Source organism: Lycorma delicatula, chromosome 9 (genome assembly GCF_047948215.1).
Source record: "Lycorma delicatula isolate Av1 chromosome 9, ASM4794821v1, whole genome shotgun sequence".
Taxonomy (NCBI): domain Eukaryota; kingdom Metazoa; phylum Arthropoda; class Insecta; order Hemiptera; family Fulgoridae; genus Lycorma; species Lycorma delicatula.
In genome coordinates this window covers 15,965,871-15,991,141 of record NC_134463.1, presented here as the reverse complement: position 1 = coordinate 15,991,141, position 25,271 = coordinate 15,965,871, and the positions used below count along the sequence as shown (strand labels likewise).

General features: G+C 29.2%; 1 pseudogene; it reads right to left on the bottom strand.

Annotated features, from left to right (window-relative positions):
* Positions 1 to 3,032: 3,032 nt before the first annotated feature.
* On the bottom strand, positions 3,033 to 3,976 carry LOC142330346 (uncharacterized; annotated as a pseudogene).
* Between the last annotated feature and the right edge of the window lie 21,295 nt (positions 3,977 to 25,271).

Sequence of the window (25,271 nt, the reverse complement as noted above, 5' to 3'; positions counted from 1 at the left end):
CTAGACAATAAATAAAAGAGAAGTTAGAAATCAAGAGGTGATTTAGAAATCAATAGAAGTTAGAAATCACAATGTTTTTTATGCTTATTTTTGTTTGTAATCTTTGTTTTCTAACATATTTATTTTAGAAGATGTTTTAAATAATCTCTCGTTTCATTTTATCAGTGTGGGAAAGTTTTTATTTCCTTTTTTTCATTTTTTTGTTTGGGAAAAGGGCTAATGATCATAGCAGTTGATACCCAAAAACCTGAAAACAAAAAATTATTTTAATAAACCGTTAATAATAATCTTAATTAAAGATAAAAACCAGTAATAACAACAATTAGGAACGATTATGATGGGCATGATAAACTGCATCCCTGACAGTCTGAAAGTTTTGGAACACCTTTTTAACATCCATAACAGAATAAGAATCTTGGTAATTTTATTAGCTAGGGTTAAATGTTAACCTTGACATGTTTAACACAGATTTTTGAAAAACCTAAATTAAACACTCTTGAATATATTAATTTTTTCCAACAAAGCCTTCTCTTTGAAACTTAGTTTTGAGTAACAATATTTGCTATTCTACATCTAACTTTTGAATTTTGTTACATTTTCAATTAATTTCTCTTATTAAATAAATTAATATTTAATTAAAAATAATATTTAATGAATGAATAATATTTTATCATCATCACTAAATACTGAGGAAAATTCCCCAATAAATAAATATTAATTAACAAATAAAAAACTTATTATTATTTGCTGATCTCTCAGGCAGAGTGCCTGAAAGCATAGTTGCCTTTCATCCAGAGGTTCATCCCAATCAGGCATGACATTTTTTATATTCTATAAAATAAATTGCCATCCATCACAGTGACTATTATTGGACATCAGTCTGTTGATAATATTGCTTAAATAAGTAACTAATAATAAATATCTCATTATTATTCTTTTCATTTATTTACTTGACATATTTTATTACTATTTCCTCAGTATTTGGCAATGATTATCAATTAAGATGTTTCTAATACAAAAATATTAAAATATTAACATATATTTGAACATTTCTTGTTTAATGCTTTAATTTAGTAAGCATAAACATAGCTACTTATATATATTTAAAAAGTAATAATAAATATAAATGTGGATTTATTTTTATTTAAAAATTTTATCATTAAACAAAAACTTACAGCAAAGAAAATAAATTTTCAATATGTGGCACTAGTTATATATTTTGTTGATAATAAGAGAGAATTAATGAATAAACAAAAACAGAAAGAAAAGTTAGATGCAGATTAACAATCATTGTCACTCAAATTAACTTTAAATTATTATAAGATCATAAAAAGTTGTAAATGTAAAGTTGTAAAGGTTTCAAAAAGAAGGTTTTGTTACAGAAAATTAAAATGATTAAAAATAACGTAAAACATAAAAAAATCAATCATGAACGTAAATTGTTGTCAAACAGTATTTCTTTAAGCAAGCTATTTGATAAAATTAATCTTATCAGAAGTTATGGGGATGTTTTGATAACATAAAAACATATTGCATCTTGTAGACAGTTGTAAGTGCTGAAGTAGTGATTTAACTGTAACTTGTGAAGTTACAGTTAAATCACTACTGCTTTTAAAGTAAGTGTCTCTATGAACAGTGTCATAGAACCTGTTATAAATCAAATGAAATACTTCACTAAAGATGATTCTAATGGCAGAAGTTGGAACCCACAATATACGATACTACATTTATATACTCATTTACTTGTAAATGATACTTCATTTAGAAATACAATAAGTAATTTGGTTCTGGCGAATCAAAGAACTGATCTAATAATTAATAAAATACTTGTTAAACATGATAAACCAGAGAAAAAGAAAATAATTCATAGAGAATAGAATAAATTAAAAGTTGAAAAGAAAACATTTCACTGAAAACAACTTAAATCTGGAAAATTTTTTATTATGCTGTAAATTAGTTGATTTGATTGTGTGGCGTATATACAATCACCAGTTGAAAAACCAAAATAAATTCAATACCTAAAAACTCTTTTTTAAAGAAGCGTGTACAAACACGAAAAGGAGTTAAATTAAGTTTAAGAAAAATTATGTAAAGTAACTCATGGTAATCAAAATTAGTATCTATAGTAGAGAATTAAATGATTTCATTAATGTTGTAGTTACTAATGAACTCAATTAGTGAAAAAAATAGTTATTAAAGGAGGGTAAGGAATGTAAAATTTGTTTTTATTAACAGAAGTTAATTTGGAAAATATTGTTCAAAATCCAGCCAGAAAATATTTAAAAAGTAGCTCTAACATGTACATCATTGCTTCAAAATACACCACAAATATTAATAGATATGTTTTTAAATGTAACCTTTTGTAAATTTGTAGCTTTTACTGATCCAAGGGTTAAAACAAAAAATAAGTAAATCTAATTCCTATTAGGTAAAACCACCAGTAGTTACCTTAAGGATTTATTTGCCTGTTTGTTAACATTGCTTCGACCGAATTCACTATAGGGAAAACTTAAAATTACTCATAGCTGCACAAACTATTCCTCTATTATATTGTCACAAGAATAAAATTAGTAAAATGAATGTGAAAAATTTATTTATTTTTTAAAAAAAAGGGGACAGGTTCAGTAGTTGACACCAAGGGAAAACAAGAATATTTAGTAGTTGACACTTTTTATTTTCTTCTTCATAGGAAAAGACTACGTACTCCCCTACTTTTCTCTCTACTGGTTTCTTAAGGTTGTTCCCGTGTATGTTTTCCTCATCGCTCTCATCTTTATAATCACTGTCACTGTCGGACGGCATTTCATCCGTGTCAGAGTCAGAGCTGTCTTCGTAATGAAGCATCTGCTTTGTGGTCCTTTTCTTATGCTGCTGAACATTATGTTGTTTTGCTCTTTCTTTTAGATTTTTTTTCTTTTGTCTCTCAGCAGCACGTTCCAGTTTTCTGTTTTCTAATTCTTCCTTTTTTGCCAACTTCTTTCTAAAATATTCTTGACACAGCTGTCCTGAGACAATAGCAGGCATTTTTTCCTTCATAGATCGTTTTTGTTTCGGTTCGTTCTTGTCTTTCTGGAAAAAAATTGTCTTTTGAAGGGGCTGGGGATTTCTGTGGATACTGAAGAAGTTCCAGCTTGACAAATATCAGTATGATTAATACTATCTTTAGCAGGCTTATCGATACAAGTAGGATTGTTTGTTCCAGATGACAGATTGTAATCAGTGGTATGATTAGCAGACTAACACCAGGAGTAAGTGTTGCAGATGACAGGTCCCCATCCTCAATGCTTTGATTGTCAGGCTCATTAGTAGGACCAGATGCATTTAACAAACTACTTTCTAGTTCTAGTTTTGTGTTCTGCCACAGTTCAAAGAGTGAAAAATCTTTTTCCTCCTACTCTTTATTTGTATTACAGTTACAAAATATTTTTGAGCTTGCTTTCTGGAATACTCTGATTGAGAAACCGAAGCCCTTCTTTTAAAAATCATCTGCGTTCTTCGGCTTTTGTGACTTGATTATCGCCTTTAATGTTTAACGGGAGAGTGATAGCTTCTGGGTTCCATGGAAACAATCCACATTTCCTAAAACCATTTTCCAGGATAGTCGCTTGTAATACATTGTCTATAACTTCTTTCGGAAGTTTAGGGAAATCTTTTTTCTTTAAGACTGGAGCCTCTAAATTGGATAACCTCCATTCATGTACTTTCTTCTTCCAGTGCTCTTTAAGAGTCCTGAAAACCGAAAAATCCATCGGTTGCAAGAGATGTGTCACATTTGAGTACAGTGCGATGAGAATGATGCCATTTTTTTCACAAAACTGGCTCACTTGCAAACTCAGATGAGATGAGTGCCCATCCCCAAAAAGAACAACTGGCAAAGGAATATTTTCTTTCTTCAGCCTGGGTAGAAAATGTCAGCGAAAAACTCGAAAAATGCTCGCAAGTCATCCAACCAGACTCTGTTGTTTCCAAGCCCCATGCTGGAGGGAAATTCTCTACAATTTCCTGTGGGATCCTTTTATATTTATACAAAACTGTTGGGGAAGGTACAGCACCACTTGCGCTACCTGTAATAAGGACTGTGAGACATTTTTTCTCGTCTGGATTTACTTGCTGATATACTGTCTTGTCCCCTTTTTTTTCTAAAACTTTACCACCCTTTGGGTTTAAAAAAAAAGCTGTTTCATCTGTATTAAAGATTCTTCTTGGATCTTGTAAAATGTCTTTTTGTTTATTCTCAACCAAGAATGTCTCTAATTCTTTAAAGCAATTACAAAGGCTTTCCTTGCACACAGCAGCCCTTGATGTGGTAAGGTTTTGTGACATACGAACAGCTATCCCAGGATTCCTTCTTATGAATCTTTTCATCCATGATTTTCTTGGGCAGCTATCTTTTAACAGGTTTGTCCTCTTTAACTCTTTTAAAAGGCGCTGCACACTGAAGACAACCTCCTGCATTGTAACAGGAAATCCTGCACGGGCCATGCTATAAATCCAATTCCTGATAGTGGTTTCTTCTCCTGTACTCAATATGGCTGCTGGACCCATTTTCCTAAAAAAGGTATAATCAGTCTTAGTTAGCAAAATAAGGACTAAGTTAGGTAGCCACATACTATGTAAAGTGGCTCTATTAAGACTAGGTTCCGAAGTCTTGAACATCCTAAACTAGCCAATTCATAAAGTTGATTTAAGTTAATACAAATAACCAATTTTGGTGTAGGGATAAAAATGCAGCGCTGCTGTCTTATTGACACTATGTTTAGGATGTAGACTCCTAAGTTGGACATAAAAACTTACAGAGCTGTGTTACCTGTCAATTGGGTGTTTTCCTTCCACCTTGTACTTTAAAGTGACCCTTGGAACGTTAAATTTTTTGGCTGCAGCTTTATATGGCGTTTTATGCAACCTTACATCTTTCACAGCCGCTTCCATTGCCCCTTGTGTATAATTTCTAAAATTTCCCTTAGTTGGAGGCATCTGAAAATGAAAGAGGGAGTAATTCAGAAGTTGACACATTGTGACTCCAATTGTTGACACCGCCTGTCAACTATTGGATACGATAGTTTGAAAATTTTTTGGAGATTATAATACACGATTTTGCTTTGTAAACAATTAAATAACACTCAAATAAAGCAGAACTATCAAATTATATTATTACCCACAAGTTGACACCCCGTGTCAACTACTCAATATTATGTCATGTAAAGTTTCAGTAGTTGACATGACGCTCAATAGCCATTTTTTAAAATTTTTTGGTTATTTTTAAATAACTGTATGTACATTTAAGAGTCTAAAACAAAGTACTAAATACCTTCTTAATCAAAATTACAATTGTGTTTAAATTTGCAATGCTTACCTTTCAGCCTGTTCTTAGCAAACTCTACAACTTAATTACAACAATCAATTAAAACACATGCACTGTTGTCATCAGATGATCGTGGTGAGACTGCTGCTAAAGATGGCGGTACAGTAGTTCACATACCGACCACTAGACAGCTACACTACACAGACAGACAAATATTAATCATCTGGCACCTTTGTTTCTCTTGTTATTGTATTTTTTTGTTGTAGGTGTCTACTACTAGAGCAGTGTCAACTACTGGTGGTTTTACCTAAAGTAAGAAAATAAAAATATAAAATACCTTTAGGGTATAAAGATTTACAAGATATTATTAAGCAAAATGGAAAGTAACTGAGGAAAGAAAAACTGTTAATTTAGAAAGTAGTGATTATAATTGAAGCTTTTAAAGAACATTTACCAGATAAAAGGGAAGTCAGCTATTCGTTTAGCATCTTCAAACATAGTTATTGAATAAGATAATAACATAAAACAAAGATTCTATTTTTTTTAGAGGTAATTTCACAAACTATTCTAAAATAGGTTCAGAACAAACTACAAAAGAAGAAGTAAGTTCAATAATTAGGGCACTAAAAATATAATAAATTTGAAAAATAAATGCAAATCAATATATAAACAACACAGTCATTGAACAAACACAATGCCTCCCTTACATAAACTAAATTGATCTGACTGCACAATGCTCTTTATTGTTCAAATAGGAAGCAGTTTCAAGCAAAGATATAATGAACCTTTAAAATCCCTGGTCCTATACAATAACATAGTCAATGTTTGCCAATCATCTCATTGGCACAAAAAGACAAATTTATCAGCACTGACAATACTTTAATATTCTACATATTCATAAAAAGGACCACATCTTCATAATGCGATCATTTTATTGCCCACATCATCTGTCTTGAGCACACTGACATTAATAAATCATTTTCATAACCGCATTTTAGCAATTTTTGAAAGTTTGTTGATGTTTGTCTATTTGGTGGCTACAGAGTTACCTAACCTAACAGTTGATGGCATCAGCGTGTAATATGTAATAATTGTTTTTGTACATACAGAGCACATGGTCTTTGTGATTACAAAATGTGTGGTGTGTTCCTTATGAATAAACATGCCGTTTTCAATAAGACAGTGGGGGTTTATTATTAAGATGTACTTTGGAAGCAAGGAACCTACATCATTAGATCACATGACTACGTTAAAGAACAATTTTGTGTTGGATATCCAGTTGCACCTGCGCCAAACAACTCAACAGTACACGAATCATCATTTGCTATTGAGAGACCATAACTGTTGCTGAAAAGAAGAAGAATAGGCTTACTTCATAATTGACAGAAGGGAAAATTGAAGAGATACTTGCATTACTTGAACAGTCTCCAAAGAAAAGTTTATGTAAATTATCATTTCAGACAAGAACATTGTACGGGAGTGCACAAAAGGCCATGAAGAAATTAGGACTACATGCATACTGAATACATTGCATACATGAACTGAAACTCTCAGACACTGTTAAAAAAGTAAGGTATTGCCAGTGGTTTATCAATCACTAAAAAGAAAAGAAAATAATAAAAAAGAAAGTAATGGGATTGGCATACTAGATAATGTCTTTTTTAAATGAGGCGTATTTTTACAGTGGTTACATCAGTTGTCAGAACAACAGATATTGGTCAATACAAAATTCACACATCTTACATGAATTGCCGCTGCACTCAAAGAAGTACAGGTTTGGTGTGCGAGTTTTTTTTATGAAACCCTTGACAGTCCGGCATACCAAGATATAATTATGCAATTTGTAGCTCTTCTTCAGCCTGATGAACACTACTGTTACCTGCGACAAGATGAGCAATATGCCATACATCCAAAAATATCATAAAATTTTTGGAAGAAATGTTTGGTAATTGCACATGATCTCAAAAGCTCTGTGGCTCCCTCATTCCCCTGACTTATCATCAACAAACTTCTTTCTCTGCGGTTTTTAAGAAAGGAAAGGATGTATAAATCGAGCAAACCCATGTACTCTACAAGACTTGGAGCAAGCCATTACAGCAGAGATAAATTCCATTAGCCCTGATGTCTTACGAAGGGTGTGAAAAAATATGGTGTGCAGGGTTTGAACCTGCCTTCAGGAAAATAGTGGACATTTCCAATACTTACTGTAAGATCAGTTACCAGTTACGCATAACTACATTCCACGAATCAAATCAAATGTGATTATCTCTCTATTATAGCCCATAGTGGAATTACAGTGTATAAATTTTAGTGTATCATGATGTGCACAATGAAATTATCGCATGGTACTTGAACATCATGAAAGATACAAAAATATAACTAATAATAAAAAAAAAAAAAAGTATATAACAGCCAAAAATAGCTGATGCTAGTATATGGTATCACTTTTGTGTTTACAAAAGTTTATATTTTCAAACTAAATAATAAATCTTTGGTTCATGATAAATTATCATATGTAATCCTAAAATACTGTGGGGAAGAAGTTTAATTAATGTCTAATTTGAAATATGATTACTGCGTGAACAATATAAAAAAATATAAAAACTCCTGCAAGTTAACACACTTAGATCAAACTTTTTGTAGTCTTAAAAGTGTGCATGCCAATCTATTATTTTTTTTTGTTTTGTTTAACCTCTGGGACCACCGTTAGGTACTGCTTCAGAGAAAGAATGTGTGTGAAAATGCCATGCCTGACCGGGATTCAAACCTGGGACCTCTGGATGAAAGGCTAAGATGCTACCACTCGCGCCATGGAGGCATGCCACTCTATAATATATTTACATCTCTACGTTATGTAAGTTATTTTACATTATTCAACTTAGTAATGACATTCATAACTTTTCTGATTGCTTTAATATAGAATATTTTTTATGCCGAAATAGTTGCTGCCATTTCTGGGCATATTAGAATGCTGCTGCATGTATGCATGCTGTTTATGCGACAGAATAATGGAGCTTATATCATATAAATCATCTCAACACTAAATGAGGTTGTACAGAAGAAACTGAGGTTTATTGAAGAGTGAAATTTAAGAACTGAAATTTGTTGTCCATTTTCTGTGGGCAAAAGGAACAGTACCATTAAATTCATTGTAAACTTTAGCAGTTTACGACTTATGTGATGAGGGTGCAGCTAGTGCTATGTTAGTATTCTGAATTTTGTCAAGTAAGGGTGATGGATGAACTAAGAAGCAGGCATTCTTCCAAGTCAGCAGATTTTGTACGGATAACCACAAAATACTTGCACAATAATGACTATGTAATGGTGAAAAGTTTGGAAGTAAAATTTAATCTTTCACAATGAGTATTCAGAAAAATTGTTCATGAACATTTATGATAAAAAACATATGAAGCAGGTAACACTCTAGGTAACTGACAGAAGAGCACAGGAAAAAAATACTGGTTGTATAAAGTGTGAAGTGTAAAATTAGTTTAATCAGTAAGTTTCAATTTTCTACTGAAATGGTTTTTATTCATGGATTTTTATGTTTAGATAAATGCATTTTATTTAAATTTACAGATATTTAGAGAGTATTGTGAGAGAGGAATAGAAGAGTGCAAAGGAAATAAAAAGAAGGATAGCAATAGCAAAGGAAACCTTCAGTAAGAAGAGGAAATTATTATGAAAAAAAATTGTTATGTAAAATTCTAGACTTAGAGTTTGAGATTAACCAAATGCTGCAAATGGAGTGTCTTGTTGTGTAAAAGTGAAGCTTGGAGAATGAGGAAGAGGAATGGGATTTTTGAAATGTGGAAAGGATGTGAAAAGGATGGAGAAAGTAAGATAGAAGGTTAAGTGAGAAATGAAGAAATAATAAACAGGATTAAAGAAGAAAGACTACTTATGTGGGAAGTGTACAAAAGAAAAGGAAACTTGTTAGGACAAGGTGAGGAGGTTAGAGGAATGTGGTTGACAACTGCATTGAAAGGAAATGCAAGGAAGCAGAAGGATGAAGTTAATAGATTTGGTGAATTCTGAAAACAATAAGGGATCTAAGGAGGATGGTTGGGAGAGGGATGGATGGAGGCAGCAGTGGTGTAAGGGACCTGCCAGCAGGCAGAACATCAATTAATGTTGAAGAACAATTGTTGATAAACTTTCAGAATAAAATAAAAAGTGAAAATGCATTCTTTTTAATTTTATATGCAAAATTATATTAAAAAACATTTATGTGTTATTTTAAAAATATTTCTGTAAAAATTATTAAAAGGTTTCTGACATTAAGAAACTTATTCTCTTACCTACTCTCATACATAACTAGATACATTCAAAAATTAAGAACATTTACTATTAGTAGTATCTGCATCAAAATTTTTATATCATGAAAAATATTAATATATCTTATGTTAAGTAAACAAAAACATGTTAGTGTGGACAAATACAGTCAACATTTATGCAATATGGTGTAAAAAACTACATAAATTTAAAACATAATAATGAATGTGAATGCATATATAAAACCGCTAGAAATTTAAAGAAGTAAAACAGAAATAACTTTTTGTAAGAGACCTTTAATAATATATTAATATTCCACATATCCTAATGCATATTACATGTAACTAAACGGAGCTTATATTTATACTAATTGTAACACCAATAAATCAAATATTTACTTATTCAGCAACAGGGTGTTGCCCAGTAACAATTATTTTGGTGGATTATAATGAACATTTGTAAGTAAAAAATTTACTTACCTGACGACACTTGAACAAGGAACCTTCATATGAAAGGCAGTGATGCTGCACTCTGCTACAAAGATCAGCAGAATAATAATTTTAAAAAAATTTATAGAATAAAATAATAATGTTATTGATAAACCAAATCAAGATTTACTCTAAAGAATTATCAACATGAAAATAAACTTATAAAATAAAAAAAATAATAAATACATCACATATAATAAATATACAAATTAAATTATAAAATAAGTGATAAAAATAAATATACCATTGTGTGTTGGAAAAGTATTGAACAGAATTAAAAGCAAATTTTACACTACCAAAAGTAATCTCCTTTTTCACTGCATGGTGATATTAGTGAAGGCTACAGTTAAAATCCAAATAATTTTCTTGGACCTGAGTGGCCTGCTTGTCTCTGATAGAATGTAGGTAAAAATATACGCCTTAATTGGAATAATTATTTGTTTGAGGTTAAATTTGAAAGATGAGCAGTATCTAATGTATTCAAGCAATAAATATTTGTTTTTGATATGTTATAAAATAAATATAATTCTTGATTGATTGTGTAATAAGCGTAAGAATATATTATTAAATATACTGATTCTTCTATGAAATTCAAAATTAGTTTATGAATTTCTTTGATATTTTCTTAAAAACTCCCCTCTTAACATTACTACATTTTTTTTTGTTAATTGGTGATATTCTTTTTTTTCAGTTTAGCCTCCAGAACACCATAAGGTATTACTTCAGAGGATGAATGAGGTTGATACGTATGAATATAAATCAAGTGGAATCTTGATTGTAATTTTGTCTACATTCTCATGTTGACTATTTGTGAGATGTGTTGTTAATTGAATCACTGGATCACTTGAGTCGTTCCATGTTCACTTTTTCTTCTAAGGTTGTACAGTCATGCAATCCGCTCAGTACTTTTTCATCTGTTCCAATCATAATTTTCTCAGTTCTTCTGAAATCCCTGTAGCCTTTCCATGTGTGATTTCTGTCGTAAATTTGTCAGTTTTAAGGCAGGTGTTAATTTTATCTTTGTTTTCTGTATCTGTAATTTCAGGTCCAATTTCTTTAAGATCTTGCTTAATTTCTTGGATCCACTTTCCTCTTATCTTCTCTTCAATATTTCTCAGTACTAATTGTTTTAAAATCCTGTTTTTTGATATAAAGAATAAAAGTATAGTAATAACATTACTACTATTATTATTAAATAAATGAGGAATGAGTGAAAGGAACAATATACAATATTAAACATTTACAATATTTCTCAGCTCTAGTTATTTAAAAATCCTGTTTTCTGGTAGTCACAGGGTTGTGAAAAAGGTATGAGATTCTTTTTTTCTTTGTGTTGATTGTCATTGGGTCAGTCTCTCGATATGGTTTAATTGGGGCGAAGACAGTTTTATAGTAATAACATTACTACTATTATTGTTAAATAAATTATATTAATGAATGAAAGATACAATATATTTGGTTTCTATGTTGATAAATACAGGAAGAAAGTGATACAAAAAATTTCCTGTTAGAACTAAACAGCATTAAAGAAATTGCTTTAAATTATATTTTCCTTTATCCAACATGACATTAAAACATTCACATTACATTAAAAATCCATATTTATAATATTTTATTTACAATTAACATAAATTTAACTTTACAGTTATTATCTTTACATATATTATTTTTTAAACAATACTATTGTTATCCATTTTGCTACATCACTTGATCTTTCATATTTGATAAATGATCTGTGCAGTTCAATATCCAACAAGATAATGTTTCCATCACAGCTTTGTTGGGAAGTAAGCCAATTTGCATTATAATTTATTACATTCTTTAGCTGATAGCACTGGCTGGTTTTGATGTGTACAGAGGTATTATTAGAGAAGTTAATTATATTAAATAGGAAATTTTAGCTTTCAATTTTTTACAAGAAACAGTATAAAAATAAAAAAAAAATGCATTTATTCTTCTGCCAGTTCTATTAATAATTTAAATATTAATAATACACATTTTGTAGTTTATTTATAATTTGGCTATATATTTGTAAAAAATAAAAACTATAATTTCAATTTAAAAATAGAGTTTTCAGTTTCTTTTTTCTATCACCAATATATAAGTTTCTGGTTAGAAAAAAACATGTCTGTATAAAAGTATTCTGTCAAATGTACTACCTCATACTTATTTCAATGTTACATCATATATTTAGATGCAAGAGGAATATAATATTATCTTAAATATAGAAATAAAAGCTCTCATATACACTGATTTCTATGTGAATTATGTTAAACTATAGCTTATATAACCATCCGTATTACTATTATGTAGGTAACCAGTAATACTGTTATTACTTAACTGGTTTTTATGATTAATTCATCATGTAAGCTCAAAGCTAGTGCCTCTGAAACAAGAAATAACAATTTTTAATCTTATCTTATGGTTAGCATGTCATTGCTAACCAGGGGATTCGTACCCAGGACCTCAGGATGAAGGCTGAGATACCACCAATCCAATACTGAGATTGGTATATAATACTTCAATTATAGTTAAATTTCAATTAAAAACCAAAATATAATTATAAAAATAAAAAAAAAATATATCCTCAAACTAATTAACTTAGAATATTAAACAATGTTTCTTCCATTTTATTTATTAAAATATTTTCAAATTCTCAATAATTCAATGTACAATTTATTCAAAACATTCAGGCTATAGAACTGGAAGCTACAAATCTGAACAGATAGTTATATATAGAAAATTTTATACAAAGTGTATATAAGGCAAGAGACTCATTTATGAAATTTAGCTTATGAGATGGCAGTTAAATCAAAGACTCAGTGGGAGTCAAGAATAAAGGATTAAACCCAAATCCTAATTATATAATGGAGAATTATATATTGCCCTGTAATTCAGTTTATGAATGTGCAAATCAAGTATTCACCCCAATATGTAAAACTGTTTCTATACGACTGTAAAAATCCTTGGGTGTGCTAATGTTGATTACATGACACTCCTACATTTCTTGCTCAAACTGTTAAACATCTCTTATTATAGACAACAGAACTTTTCTATTTCTATAAGTTCCATCAATACATGAATTCATAACTTTTTGAAAGGTACTATGTATTAATATTTTATTGACAAAAACCCTCAGATTCCTGAGCAATTTATAGAAAATCACCTTCGCAACTTGTAAACAATAAAAAATGATGAATTGTATAAAAGATATTTTTTTTTAATAATAACTACCAATTTTAATCTCATTATCACAACCAATTCTTTAATATGTAATATTTTTCTTTAATATTTAAAAGTATGTCTCAAATTACTTTTGCACTTTAATATAAATGTAAATATATGTAATATAAATTTAATATAAATATATAATGTAATTATGATTAATTTGACTGAAAATTAAGAAAAAAATGATTTATTAAAAAAATTTTACTTTGTACTATAACTGATTTTATTTTTTTAATATTGAGTAACATATTTAAATTATTCAAAAATATATTTTAGTGTTTCATGTATTATAATTACAACTAGTAAATATATAATATTTTCATCACATAATTGAACCAGCTGGTTTGACTATGGTGTTTGCTTTTTGTATTATGAAAATGTGAAGTCATTATTTTATGTAAACCTTTTGTTGTTACTATGAAAGGATGACATCAGTTCATTTTGAAAGAAATTGGTATGCAAAAGAGCTGCAGATAAATGGGTTGTGGTGGGGGAGGTGGAGTCAGTTATTGTAAAGAGGGTGGACAGCATAGTGTGACAAGAGAAGAGAGAAAGAGAGAGTTAGAAAGTATAGAGGGTGGGACCTACGGTAGAGTGCAGGAAGTAAATGAAGAACAGGGTTAGAGATGTAAATGTTTTGCGGTAGCAGATCGGGTCATAGGAGTGAATATCCAGTTAACGCATTGGCGCAGCTCCATTTGGCAATTCACAGTCGCAGCCAAATTAATTGCAGTAATAGATTCTAGCCAAGGTGGGCAAGATTAGGCTCCCTCACTCTTATAAATTACAGCTTTCCTGTCCTATCGCAACTAGCAGCAGCCACTAGTGTAGTACAACATGTCACAACTGGCTGTCTGGAACAGACTGCTATTCTACTGTTTATGCAAATTCATTTGATATAGCTCTATTTCGAATAAGTAGGTAGTGTTTCATTGTAATAATAATTTCAAAGATACTGTATTGTTGAAATTAATACTTGCAATGAATTTTTTACTAGAATTATAAAGGCTGTTGGGACTGCAAAAGAGATCTGAAATGCCTTGATGTTTACATTCATGTAGACATATGGTAGAAAAAAATGAAGTATGACATTTTTATTGTGAGTAAATCCTTCTATCTTAATTATGTAAATACCAGCTGTTATATTTTTTAAAGTTTTCATCTATATAATTAAAAATATTTAATTTTAGGAAAAGATTTCAAGAACAGGTTGATTTGTTTCATAGAAGAAGAAAACAAACATGTAAATGTTCAATTTTGTTTAAACAATTTCAAGGTTATTTCAAAGTCAAGTCTGTATATTTAATAACAAGAATGTATATACATAATTTAGAAGATTTAGGTATAATATATATATATATATATATATATATCTGCGAACAACAAGCAGTCTAGAGCTTGTTTTTGTTTTACTCAGTCAGCTTTAAAGATTCAATTTCAGATATGTTAAATGAAATTTTGAGATATTGTGTCACACATTAAATGGTAATATGATAATGATATTAATATTAATAATAGTAATATTTGTTATACACTATAAAATTTTCATTCCATATTCCCTTTGGAGCTTGAAGCTTTTTAGGTAAATACAAAAACAATCCAAATCAGTTTTCTTTTATTTGATAATAATAATTTTATAGCTTATTTTTAATGAAAACTTTTATTTTAATCTATAAGAAACAAATATAAAACCTTTTATTTTTAAATTTAGTGCTTAAAGAAAGAAAAAATTGAAATCTTAATATTATATTTTAATAATATTAATAAATATACTCATTTATCTTAAAATTAGGTGACTAAATAAAAACAGTTCAGAAAAAAGTTAATAATTATTTTACTCGCCAAACAAATTACTTTAGCAGATGTGAATCTATCAAAAAATGTAAATTCTATTTATATTAAAAAAAAACACACAAAGCAAACTTAATCTTAGAAAATTAAACCAAATATATTATTATATTGTTATTAATAAATATATATTAAACTATAACTATAAATATATATTAAATTAATAACAAATATATATTATTAAAATAGCTTCGTTTTTCTCCTTGAAAAAAATGCTGTTCTTTGAAAAATCTGTTTTCTAAAACTCCTAATCTATTTTACTTTTTTTAGTATTGCTTGGAGAAACACCCAGTTTGAAATAATGGTAGGTACTGAAAAAACCTCTTAGGTAGTATTAAAATTCTAATCTCTGACAACTACATAGTGTTTATTCTTGATTCTCTTTGATCATGCAGTACTTATTGAAACATATTTATCATAGTTTTTACCCTTAACTGAATGGAGACACTATATGTAAAGTAATGCTTAAAACATAAAATGACATATTGACTTGTTGCTTTATACTGTAACTCAGTCTTAATGGTTGTGATGCATGTAAAGTGGCTGATGTAGAAGAGGTGCCTGACAGAGGTATTTTCATTTAGACCAATGATGTGCACTGCACTGCATAACCAATTCCTGTTGCACTGACACGAGTGAAGATTTCATTTGTAGGGCTGAACTCCACTTATATATTTTTGGTGGGAGTTGACATGCTGATGTGCAATAGAAAACCACTGTTTTCTATTCTACAATGAAGGCAATAGAAAACTACTTATGTTTTTTCACTTTTCTATGGATTCTTGGCATAGGATGAATGCATTTTTGAGTCATTCTTGGATATGATGTATGTCATGGTAGAACACTTTATTAATTTCTAATATACATGGTTTTAGCGCTGATAGACACTAATAGAGTTGACATTAAATAATCAAAATATATCATATTTAATTACGTATCATATTCTGTTAACGTTTTTTTACATAAATTGAGAAAAAAGAAGAACCAAATGATCAAAGTACAATAAGGTTAAATATTTTATTATAAATATGTTTAAACTATTTAATTACTTGATGATGTTTGTTAGTGAAATACTGCCCTCATGGTAAGGTTTTAAATTAACAACAAATTTAAAATATTTTCTAATCTTTTTAATAATGCTATTGATATTTTTCTTTTGAAAAGATTTATGAGAATTATTCTTTTACTATTACAGATAAATACAGAAATATTTGTACGAAACATCCTTACAAAGCGGAAGAAAAAGAATAAGATAGTTATTGTTGAATACAGGCTCAGATCTTTTTATTTTCTCAATATGTATGTTCATTTCAGCTATGGACCTTGTGAACTATGTTCCCACACATCTTCTTTTATTAGAAAGTTCCCTCTAGTGCAGTTATCTTGAAGACAGAGCACCTAGGTATTATAGTGAATTATATTGCTACATGTCTATCCTATTCTCTTTTGGGCTATATTTCACTGTATTACTATTTTTATTTTAGTATTCTTTAAGGTAAAGAGATAATTAATTATAATTTCAAAATAACTACTCAACAATAATTGAAGTGGACTTTTTTCAATTGGTTTTTAAAACAAATGTGGAAGCAAGATACAAGCAAACAGTTAATCTAAATCATTGCAGTTTTAGCAGTTGTGAATATTAGCTTGTTTCAACAGTTAGTTTATAAAAAAAAAAAATAAATAAAAGTAGTTGACTGCTCACAAAAAAGAAAAAAAAAGCTGGCAATGAATTGCATAACTTTCCCTGCTACGTTGCTCAAGTTATTAGAAAAAAAAAACACAATAACGTGATTCACATTTTTAGCTTTATTTGTATCTTAATGACAAAATAATCTCTTTGAAATAAAGAGTGTTTTTCTTATTGAAATACATTTTAATATTATTGATCTATAAAATACAATTTTATTAAATAAACTACTTGTTTGATTATGTTTAAATCAATTTTTGAAGCCATAATGAAATAAAGCCACAAAATAAAGCTGTAAACAAAATTTTTAATATTAACATATTAGCATTACAATTTCAAAAAATATGTTTTAGGTTTTTTGAAAATTTAAGAGTTCATGCAACAGAATTGCTTATCTAATAATTAAAATATTCACTAAAATTGATTTTAAATGAATTGAAATCAAAGTTAACAAATCTTTTTTGATATTTTTTTTTTTTTAATTTGGGAGCTCCCCAATAGGGGAGAAATATTATAGTTATTTTACTAACTACTTTTCAACAAAACATTAAAAATTTTAAATTGTAAAAAAATTGTTTTTTTATTTGGGGGTTTCCATGCTCAAGGAGAAATATTTAGGTAAAATTATTTAAAAAAAAAAATAATCCCTAAGTGGTAAAAATAAATTAAAAAAAAAAGTTTTAAAACTATTTAAAATACAAAGATACAGCCATAATTCTAAATAAAAAAAGTTGTTATTTTCTAGGAAAGGTGATGAAAATTTTAGGCTATTTTTTTTCGAGAAATACTGAGTGTAAGAACTATCAAAAAATTAAGTTGTTTTACATTTTTAATGGAATGGATAACTTGTAAGATGGATTTAAATTTAAAATAAACTTTAACTAAATTTTTTTAATTAGAAAGATTTGTTACTATGGACCATTGAAGTTGGCTGGGCACAAGGTTTTATTGTGGTTTGAAGGCTTATTGATTTAGAAAATATAGATGCAAAAAACTCCCATTAACTCCTTTTATGAGCAATACATAGCTAAAAAGAAGAAAAATATTATATATAAAGTTATTTTTTGGGAAGGGGTGAATAAAATAAAAATGTTTGGTAATTTGTGATCTTAAAAAAAAATTATTTTACTAAAAAACTTCCCAGTAAAGTTTTGCAATTTCATTTCAGCCAGACAATTTATGTCCCTTTTTCCAATTTTTTGAAAAAAAATTAATATTCTTTCTCCCTGAAGGTAGTACCTATCTATCAAGTTTGAAGAAAATCAGTCAATGGGGTCCAAAGTTATAAGACCAAATACAGGCCAAAATACATAAGTAAATAGGCACAAAAGTGTCCGGAGCTTTGGAATAAAAATTGTGTTTTTCAGATTATTACAGATTACAGTTATTCTCTGATCAGTTTTCTATTTTCCAACTCTCCCTTATTTGAAACCTGTGTTGAATCTTTCTCTTTTTTACTTCCTTGTATGAAGTAAAGGAAGTATTGTGATCGTGAAAAATTTCAGTTTTCAGAATTCTAATGAAATATCCATTTTGACCATTCCTGAATCCACTTTGACTAGTTTCAACGTGACGTCTGTAGTACATATCTCGCATAACTTAAAAACTATTTTTTTTTTCAACTCTAGGAACACCGTTAGGTTTTTCTTCAGAGGATGAGATGAATGAATTTTGTAGTGTGTGAAAAAAACAATTGGGCCACGGAGGCCGGCAACTCAAAAACAATTAGCTGTAGAATGTTGAAATTTTGGATTTAGGATTGTTGTGACATCTAGTTGTGCACCTCACCTTTTGATTGCAATCGACTGGACCAAAAGTGTCCAAAAAAGCCCAAAAACCAAAAGGTTTGGATTTTGAATTTTTTCTTAACTGCAATAATAAGCTCTCATTGAGAGATTTTCAATGATATATCATAAGTGGTACTTATTTTCAATGGTTCCAGTGTTATACACAAATAAAATTTTAATTACTGAAATATTTGGATGTTGCATCCAAATATTTGGAAGCCACATCGGTTTGAATCAGACTTCATCTCCTTCTTTTTAACTTTTTTTTTTTAATTTAAATATATTGATTTATTAATAATTATTAGACTGTGACTAAAAAAAAATTACAATAAATAATAATTCAGAACGAAAAAAAAAATTAGTTTATTAAAGAATTGGAGGATCGTATCTCACTTTCAAATGAAATAAGTTTAAATGAAGTGCAGCAAAAAATGTGTGTATGTGATTTAATAAACGTACAAGGAAGTCATGTGGTGTCCACATCAAATTTTTTTGAATTTATATTTTAAACTGGTGGTTATAATTCAGTTACTGAATATTAACTGTAAGAGAGAATTATCTAAAGTAAGTATGGTTTATTTATTGATAAAAGTATACAATATGATTTTCATGAAAAAAAATATTGACTGGCTGAAATGAATGGATTTGTACATTTAGATTAATGATACAGCTATGTGCTGCCACATAAAATTACATCTATACTCTATGGTCAGTGCCTAAGAAAAACATCTGTAATATTTTATCTCTTTTTTGACACAAAAATTAACTGCAAAATGAAACACCAGTTATATTTAAGAACAATCAAATATAACTAAATAAGGAATAAAAGATCATCTGTAGATGATATTTTTTACTTTTTCATTCTTAGTGAGTTAAGCATAAAAGTGATCATGTAATAATCACATAGTTTTATTCAATTAAAGGCCATCAAAATGCAACAAATTAAGCTTGGATTGATGTAACTATGGTCTGATTTAAAGAAAAAGAGATAGCAAGTGAGACAATTTTATTCAAAGCTCTATATAACATACCAATATTGGTTAGGAGGATACATTCTTGCCAAAATAGTATGAAACACAAAGTGGAACATTCATAAGGATCATAAATTAATAGGTTTGCTTTTTTTTTACCAGTCAAAATTCATCATTGATACTGGAGGATTTCAGTGAGAAGGCATGGTAAAGAAATGTATTCAGGCTATAACATGCAAAGAGAAAACCCTGTTAGCAGGGATTAAGTATGGGCTAGAACATCCTTAATAATATGCACTGAACTTGTCAAGTTCTTTTAATAACTAAGCTGACCTTATCAGTAACAATATCCTGCAGTACTAAATTGTACTGTTTCTTTTTGAATTAGTTCCAAATATTTGGTAGTAATGCCATCTATAAATAAAAATGAGGGTAAAAAATAATTGTGTGGTGAAAATATACTAGAATGGATTTGCCATTATGCTTTCCTGATTATAATCTAATGAACAGATTTGGTTTTTAAGGAAATGTGACTTTCGAATACAGAAAACCCATTATAAATATTCTACAAATTAACCAACTTACAATGTAAATAGGAAGTACTGTAGGTACTAGTGAAATATTTGAAGTTACTATTAATAAAAAGAAGTGCAGCATGCCACCGAAGTGCCAGTCAGTTCTCTTAGAAGAGAACAAACATTCTTCTGAAAAATGAAAATTATAAAAAAGATTTATTGACATTAATATTTATGGGTTGAAAATAGCCACTTATATAAATATGAGAAGCTGTCATCATTATATTATACCAAGTATAACCTGTAAGTAATGTCAATCTTAATTTTTGCATACTTTGGTTAAAAATATAGTCTTTCTTTTTTTTTTTGATCATCACCGACTGTGGTCACTATAGGACAACAATTAACAGTTAATTTCTGGTCAGTCTACCTATTTTCCAACTCTCCTTCATTTAAAAGTTGTGTTGAATCTTTCTCTTTTAGACCATTCCTTAATACTACACTCTGTTTCCTTTCTGGTTCTCTTTACAGTCTTGTACCTTCTGAATATGATTCTGTTTTTCTATGTCAGGTAGTTTTATATTTGCAATTCTTAGGTCTTCTTTGATTTGTTTGAACCATCTGATGTCAGTTTTGTCGCCATAACATCTGTCAAAAACCCTCTAAGTCTATTAGGATTCATTCATGTTAAAGATCCATAAAAAGTTAGTCTTCATTCTGGTACGATATCTGAGGATCTGTCTGTTTTGAGATAGAATTCATTATTCATCTGTATTTTCCAACCCTTATCCGTTTTCCTTGGTCCAAGTATCTTTCTTAGTATTTTAACAAGACCGGTATAACGGACCTGAGAAACGGATTCCGGCCAATTAAAAAGACAGTGGTAGATATAATAATGGAAGGAATCCAAAAGGAATCTTTTTTCTAAGGCTAACAGGAACGTTTAACAGTCGTTTTTTGTAATACTGCCAACGACATACTTAAAACTGATGTTGTTCCACGAGAAGAATTACCGGGCGAGTAGGAATTCAGGGGAAAATCTACACGCTTCAACTTGGTTCTGCAGGTGAAGAGGATAGGAGTACAAATAACACAGGAAAGACAAGTTAAGACCAGTATTACGTAAAGAGGTTAAGCGAGAGTATTCTGTGAGGAGTTTCAGCGAGTAGTGTATGAAGCTTATATTAGCATGTGTTCGACACGATTGTAAGACGGTGTTATCTATCAACGTAATTCCGGTGAGGATAGTGGGGGTATGGAGGAAGTTATTTGGTGAATTACAGTTGATAGTAGTAGTAAAGGAGTAGAGTATTAAATCCATTCATAAACTGTAGGGTAGTTTTATTTGTTAACAGCAAAGGTATCTGGAGAGAATGGAATGAATTAACTTTAATCTTATCTTTGTAGTAATACAATACAAAGGGTCAAATGTGTAAATATTAGCGGTCATTATAGTGCTTTTTGTCAGTGGGACTGAATTCTGGTTTCCATGAGTAACTACCTGCAAATATATCCTGTCCTTATTTAAAATTCTATTTTGTATGTAATTTATCGATTATTATTATTATCGTTGTTTTTTTATTATTATTGTGGTTATTATACATTGGTATTATTATTACTTTTGTCGTTGTTATTACTATTATCATTATTATTATGGTTATTGCTATTATTATAATTATTGTCATTTTCATTATCATTAATTTGTCTTATTTTATTTATATTCTCTCAATATGTTAATCTCTTATGTTTATTGTTAATCACTCAATATCCTCATTGAGAGTGAACACGCGAAAGTATTTCGCTCTTGCTGGTTTCTGTTTTGTCTACTGCTCACCGATTTAGTGTTATGCATTCTACATCATATAGGACTTCAGGCCAGATTACTGTAATGCCTAATCTTAACCAGCCTAGATATTCATTTGCTGATCTATACTTTATTTGTTTCTTTATCTAATTCGTTGATTTAAACTACGTATTTAATATATAATATATAATTATAATACGTATATATATATCAGTTTTTTTATTTTTCCAAATTGTTATTCTAGACATTTGGGAGCTTTTTGTATGTTTATGTTCCCATTTTTTTCAAAAATATCTGTTGTCTTATTTTTTACAATGTCTTCTTCAGAATGTTTAGTTGTTCTATATCTTCTACTAGGAATGCCAGGTAATCTGCAAAGCCAGAGTAATCTATGTTCAAATTTTTTTTGTTTAACCTAGTTTGACATTTTAACTACTTTTTCTTTGAAAATTGTTCTCTGTTCTTTTATGACCTTTACTAAGATTGCATTGAAAAGAAATGGGGATAATTCATTATCATCTTCCTTCTTGATTTAAAATCCTTGAGATACGTCTTTTAATCTTTTTGTTTGTTTTACGAGATTTCTTTTTATTAATAAAATATTAATATTTATTTAATTGATATCACTACTTAAATAAGTAGCTGTATTAGTGTGTATATAAATTAGAAAATACAAAAAAAAATTCATTTGTATTTACAACAGTGCTATGAAATTTATAATTGTTATATGTTTTTTATAAAAAAAATATGGTTTATTGTTAAAGTATGCAGTAGAAAATATATTACACAAAAGTATTAATCTGATAATTTAAAATTAATTAGTAGTTGTACTATAATATCGCATGAAAATAAACAAGAACAAAACAAAACTAATGAAATGTAGTAGAAATAATGAAGATGGACCACTGAATGTGAAAATAGGAAGAAAAAAGATTATGGAGGTAGAACAATTTTGTTAATTGGGAAGTAGAATTACTAAATATGGACGAAGCAGGAGCGATATAAAATGCTGAATAGCACAGTCGAAACGAGCTTTCAGTCAGAAATATAATTTGTTTACATCAAAAATTAATTTAAATGTCAGGAAAAGATTTTTGAAAGTATTTGTTTGGAGCGTCGCTTTATATGGAAGTGAAACTTGGACGATCGAAGTACCTGAGAAGAAAAGATTAGACGCTTTTGAAATGTGGTGCTATAGAAGATTGTTAAAAATCAGATGGGTGGATTTAAAGTAAAGTTATTCCTTTACTACCACTTAAGTGACAGATGAAGAGGTGTTGTGGCAAATAGATGAAGAAAGAAGCATTTGGAAAAATATAGTTAAAAGAAGAAACAGACTTATAGGCCACATATTAAGGCATCCTAGAATAGTCGCTTTATATTAGAGGGTCAGGAAGAAGGAAAAAATTGTGCAGGCAGGCAACGTTTGGAATATGTAAAACAAATTGTTATGGATGTAGGATGCAGGGGGTATACCGAAATGAAACGACTAGCACTAGATAGGGAATCTTGGAGAGCTGCATCAAACCAGTCAATTGACTGAAGACAAAAAAAAAAATTAAAATATACACCAAAACAGATGTGGTATAGACAATCATTTCAGAGGGATTAAGAAAATAACTGGAAGAAAAAAATATGTAAATATTAATTATATATGATTAATAATTAAAAGTCAACTATTACAACAAATAAATGATACTGTCATTATGTAAAATAAGTTGTTTTTCGTCGATAATTATGTGTTATAATTTAATTTGATAAATGGTGGATCTGGAATTTTATTTGCTGTGTCATTGAATAAAAATTATTGGTCCAATGATATTATACATTTTTAAAAAATATTTTTATTTATAGTTGCATCAATAATTAAAGTGATTAACGATTTATTAATGTAATGTAACTGTACCGGTAAATTTGTAGTCCAACAAACTCAGGTCGACTACTCCCCTGAGACCTGTGGTTAAATGAAACCCAATCACCAAAGAACACCGATATCCACGATCTAATTTTCAAATCCGGATAAAAGTAACAACTACCTTTATTAGGATTTGAACCTGAGAACTCGACTTTGAAATCAGTTGATTTATGACGATGAGTTTACCATTAGACCAGCCTGATGGGTTAATATTTTAGATTTGTTTAATTATATAATGTAAAACATCTTGTGAAAGTTTAACTAAAGAATTAATTGAAATAAATGTCAATATTTATACTAGGTTATTTGTTTTTTAAGTAATCACTAGTGTTTTTATTTAATGATGACAACTAAGTACCATACAATCTTTGTGAATTTTTAAGAATAAGTATAAAAGAGAATTATTAAATAAATGGTTAAGAAAGAGAATCATGAAGGGTTGAATTTTATAAAAGAGAATAAAATGATTATTTCACGAGAAAAATGAACCTAATAATGTATTTGTGAAGGCAGAGAAGTAATGTATTTGTTCCGATGTTGGGTCGTTGTATGGAAGTGGGTAAAGAGAATCGGGGAATGGGAAGATGGAAATTAATAAATAAAAGAATAACGTTGATGAGAACATCGATCCTTTTTCTTGGTCCTTTGTGTTGAACTGTTCTCATTGATTAGATAGCTTACCAGAGCTGCTATCTCCTAGCTTTACGCTTCATTTACCAGATTATACTCTGTACCACACCGTACTTTGTTAACATTCATAGGCACCCATCCAGTATTCCTAATAAAAACTCTTTCACAAGATAAATTTTACATTAGTGCTTGCCCCCTACATGTTAAATGGCTCTTTTGTAACCTACTCTTCGTACGCCTTTTAAAGTAACTTTTAAAGAAATGTAACTCTTTACTCCTATTATTATTGTTAAGTCAAAGAATCAACCTGATAATTACTTTTCCTTTAATACATTATTTTCAAATTATGATAAAATTATGAAATTTTTGTTTTTTTTCTAAAGACATTATGAAACAAATGTTATGTTAAATACGTGTTTATTTAATTTTTTTAGCATCTGAATTTCAATTTGCTGACAGCTCATTATCATCTTCATAGTTCGTTTATTTCAGGTTTGCCTGATGAAAAATCTTTTTGAATTGTACGGTATGATGAGAAAAATTTCATCTCTTCCTGACATTCACCTATTCTTTGCATTCAATTTTCTTTAACTATTTTCCTCTTACGCAAGATTTTTATGAATTTTCTTTCTTATTTGTTCATCATTTCTAAAGTTTTCTTCTTTGGTTTTTTGTTGAACAATTATTATTTAATTACCACATTTATTAGCATATTCATACAGTTTTATTCTACATGCAACTAATTATCAATTAAAATGTGCACTATTTTGATAAGGTATTATGAAATATTAAGATTAAGTTATTATCATTATTAAAAG